Source organism: Montipora foliosa, chromosome 7, assembly GCF_036669935.1.
Source record: "Montipora foliosa isolate CH-2021 chromosome 7, ASM3666993v2, whole genome shotgun sequence".
Taxonomy (NCBI): domain Eukaryota; kingdom Metazoa; phylum Cnidaria; class Anthozoa; order Scleractinia; family Acroporidae; genus Montipora; species Montipora foliosa.
This window is the reverse complement of record NC_090875.1, coordinates 12,629,244-12,634,243: the sequence shown is the minus strand read 5'-3', so window position 1 is coordinate 12,634,243 and position 5,000 is coordinate 12,629,244.

Here is a 5,000-nt window from a genome sequence, read left to right as displayed (position 1 = left end):
TGCTCCGGCTAGTTCACCGATGGTTGCAAAGACCTTAATACCGGTTGTAACGGCAGCAGTGAATAAACTCAACGCCACGACACGTCCGACAATGCCTAGAAGACTGTTTACAATTCCCAGTAATTGCTTAAAAAGGTATTTACAGCTACCGTAGACTTGCCAAATTTTAGGTTCTTCGGTGATGGCCGCGTTGACTCGGCCAGCCTCTGTAGCCGTTCCATATCACGCTTCCAAGCTTTGAAAATTCTCTGTTTGGCTTCGTCTATTAGATCAAGATAATTTATTTTGAGACATGCGCACAAATTCATAAGGCTCCCTTCGAGTATTTATTCTAAACCAAGACCTAAGAGTAAGATTTACCTTCATTGGCCGAGTCCTCAGCGTCAGAGAAGTGTACATTTTTAGACAAAGTTTTGCGGGAAAATAAACAACAGACCAATTGGGCTAACTCAATGTTGTTCCCAATTCAAACCCTTCGGGAAAAAAATGTTTTGTTCCAGGTATTTCCATGTCATTTAAATGTGAATGCTACATTTGACGCAAATAGAATACTCAAAGAATCTTAACCCCGGGAGATTCGAATTGGGCACAATATTTGGTCTATTGTATATTTTCCCACAAAGCTTGGTTTTAAAAAATACACTTTTCTGTCGTTGATGCGGACAAACTTGATACCAGATTCTTATTTTTTGGTAATGGACTCTTGTTCTACTCATTATTTACTTGTGTCAATTTTTTTTTAAATTGAGTTGGAGCTCTCTTTTAAAAAAAGGAGTCCAATAGGCTATTCCGAGTTCAAGTCTGTCTTCTCTTCAAAGCAAGTCCAAGTGCAACGCTTTTGTCATGGTAATTAGTACGTTCTACTATACAAATGAATGAAAACTAATGTTCATAAGAAAAACTTTTCGCTTTGAAGAGGTGGGAAACAGGAACTCAGAAATGGCCTATTAAGAAACTACGAACATCTGAGACAAAGTTAACGACACAAAGGAAAATGTAGTGTCGAATTAGTGTGTATATGAATAATCGTAATACATGTACAGGCAGCACGTTTCACTTTTCTTCAGACTTTTACCGTTCTCTATAAAACAAATTGTGTTCTTTTCACCATGCAAATTTTAGATTTAGACAATAACGAGAGCATACATCAACGTATCTTTCTCTACTTCCATCAGGATGTTTGCAACCAATCTCTAGAGTCACTCAGACAACAATGCTGCAATGTATGATTGCTGGTTGACGAACGAAAGGAGTGAATGAAAGATATTAGGGAGTTTAAGAAACCACGACGGCTACGACAACGAAAACGTCACTTCAAAATATGAGTTTGAGCTATTCTAACTATTTCATGATTATTTCATCTTGATTATATTGTTCAATATGGGCGAAGTGTACTATAACTGGATTGGTACGGACGGACTTGAAGTAAAGAGTGAGACTGAAAGATTCACTGTAGTTCTTCCACGTTGTCGTCAAAAATCTTAAATTTGGTCATTTCACGTAGTAGTTTTGACGAGAACGGGAGATAATTGTTCAAAAATGCGTGCCGCACGTGCAGCACGATCATTTTGGTTCTTTTAACCAACAATATTACTGCTTTTTGGCATTGTCGTTGCTGTAGCCGTCGTCGTTGTTAAACTCCCTATTTTGTTTTCGTCCAATCCGTGACATGGCGGCGATTACATAACGTGAAAACCATCTATACCGTTCCTGTCAATCCAGTTCTAGAATATGTGAATGAGTTGGTCACTGTTGGTGACAGCACTTGATCATATCTCTTCCCTTTTATATTCAACGTGGTAATGGCCATCACGGAGAGCTGTCCTCCCTTTGGCCTTTTCGCATTGTAAAATAAAGGGCCGGGCAAAAGACTTCAACATTTGCTTCAACATTCGTTCGATTTTGTTGAACAGGGATGTTGAAACCGCGTCTAACCCCACCCTCCCCCCTTCCTTTCAACCAAAATGAAAGATGTTGAAATGAAGTTGAATCGATGTTGAATGTCGAGTTTCAAAGCGTGTTAAAACCGTTTACCCCCACCCTCCCCCCTTCCTTTCAACCAAAATGATGAAGTTGAATCGATGTTGAATGAGTTTCAAAGCCTGTTTTAAACCGTTTACCCCCAACCACCCCTCTTCCTTTCAACCGAAATCAAACATGTTGAAATGAAGTTTAATCGATGTTGAATGAGTTTCAAAGCGTGTTAAAACCGTTTACCTCCACCCTTCCCCCTTCCTTTCAACCAAAATGAACATGTAAGGAAGTTGAATCGATGTTGAATGAGTTTCAAAGCGTGTTAAAACCGTTTGCCCACTCCAATTGTCAACATCGTTCAACATCGTCCAACAAAATCGAAAGGACGTCGAAGCCATTTTCACAGGCCTCAACAAACCGTATAAAAGGTAGCTTTTGTTGTATTTCTTCCTGCTTACCATGCTTTTAGTCAACTGCTTAGTAGTTGTAAATGGTGCAAAATAAATCGAACTAATCATGTTAAAATTGATGAACTTGAGTTGGAGTAATCTAGTTGAGATGCCGCAACGATGCCGTAGCCCTTAAGGCCCGGGAAATCGGTTTCAACATCCGTTCGATTTTGTGGAACAGCGATGGTCAAACCGGTTTATTTCCCCCTTTCAACCGTTTGGAAACATGTTGAATCGATGTTGAAGGTGTCTAAAAGCACTTAAACTCTGCTTCAACAACCATTCAACATTTCCTTTGTAAAGTTGAAGCAGTTTGCCTCCCTCTTTAAACATAGTTGGGCATAAGCGTGCGCACTAATCGGTTTCTTTTAAATGACGCATGATGTCCTTATCTTTAGTAACAAAGGCGGCTAAAGCCTGGGACTGAATAGAAGGCCTCCCGTGACCTTTGTTGAATCCAATGTTGATGATGAGTTGAAACCCTTTGCCTACCGCAGCAATCAACAACGTTCAACATCATTCAACAAAATCCAAAGCATATTGAAGCAAATGTTGAAACCGTTGCCAAGGCCTTAATACTCTCTATTCACTACTTGCACAAATCCCATAATACACCTCTTTTACCCCACAAAAATCTGCATAGGCATTGTTTTCGACTTCTCTTGGGACATCTTGATGTCCCTGGAGAAATTGCAAGCAATGGTTATGCAAACGTTTTCGGGGATAATAGAGGTGCATTACGGGATTGGGCAAGTAGCGAGTTGCTCTTTAATACCTTGGGCAGCGACGGAGTTTTTAATCTCGTTCTGTACTCTATGTTTTGCTTCCTCGGTCTTCAAACCAGCCGCCTTGAAAGCCATTAGCTTTTGCGCAACATTACCAGAGACCAACTTCATGTTGGCCTGCACGGCCATCATTGCGTCTTTGAAGTACGACCTATCGGCTTGCATGAGTTTTAAATGACCACCTACTGGGCGATAGTCAATGGGAAGGCCATCAAGGATGCTACCAAGTGCAAGTGATATCAGCTGTTGACTCGCTTCCAGAGGTTTGCCTCGTTTTGCGAGCGCCATGGCATCCAACATGGAGACCTGTTCAAACATTCCCTTTCCGTTTTCGCTGAAGTATCCCGTTGGCTGACCTACTTCCTTGGTGCTGTAAGCTTCCATCAACGTTTCTATCACCTCTATGTTTTGCGCTTTCAATGTGTACAACAAAGAGAGGAACGCGACCAGATATTTGAAGGCTTTGGTGGCCCTCATGGCGTTTCAAGAATCCTTAAATAGTAAACAGCTTAACCCTGGAAAAGAAGAATATATAAGTGGCTCAATTTTATTTCAGAAGGTACTCATTGTTTAATAGTCGCTGTCTTATGACGACACCTCTGGTATCAGTGGTTGAACGGTCCTATGGTTGCACGGTCGTACGTTGACTAAAACCAAATTTTCTCGCACAGATGCGTTACCATATTTTCTTACCAATAGTGCTCCGCTATTATTAATTAGCAATTCTCGAATGAGGCTGAGAAGGATATGAGGAATTCTGCAGATCAAGGAAGGTGTTAAAGGAGGAAATATAACCGTACTGCACGTGCGGCTCGGGTCTTAGCTCATATTTCTGCTGTACCCTTCAAGAAAAACGTGAAATTACCGGGAGCCCACGACTTAGAGCAAACAACTCCCATACCAAGCCTATCAAGTAAAGCTATGATCCTCGCAGTTATGGACGCAATTTTAGCAATTGCGTTGAGAAGCCTGAAAAGTTCAGGACTTTAACCGGATTTGAACCCGAGACCTCGCGTCACCGATGCAACGCTCTAACCAACTAGGCTATGAAGCCACTGACGTTGGGAGTTGGTCATTTGTGGGTTCTAATTTTCCCGTGAGGAATGAATCAATGAACGAAACGATATCTGAAATGAATCATATACTGAATTGCGGATATGTAATCAAGTTATTCTATGATCCTCGCAGTTATAAACGCAATGTTAGCAATTGCGTTGAGAAGCGTGAAAATTTCAGGACTTCAACGGGGTTTGAACCCGTGACCTCGCGATTCCGTGATCTCGTGATACCGGTGTGACGCTTTAACCAACTTATCTATAAAGCCACTTATTTTGGGAGTTGGTCATTTGTGGGTTCTAATTTTCCCGTCAGGAATGAATCAGTGAACGAAGTGTCAAGGCATTTTTAAAGACTTATCTATTTTTAGACTACCTTTCCCGCAAGTAAAAAGACAGTTCTGGTTCCGTGACACTATGGCTTCAAGTTAGTTTCTTGTAATGGTCATCCGCTCCTGTGGGAGTCTGATGCGCGGAAAATTCAATCTAAAAATAAATCGGTCAGTGAAACGCCGTGACAGGAATAAAGGACTGTTGTTCGCTCCAAGTCATGGGCTCCTGAAGCTGACCATTTCGAGACGGCGCTTGCTCCTAATCACTAGAGATCAGTGCTTAGCCCAATACAGCGGTTATTCTATGCCTAAACCACAGGTAGCCCAAGCTCGATATATATATGGGGAAAACGGTTTACCAAATTTGAGGTTTTGGGAGAGCGTGTGCATATAAATGCTGCCGTA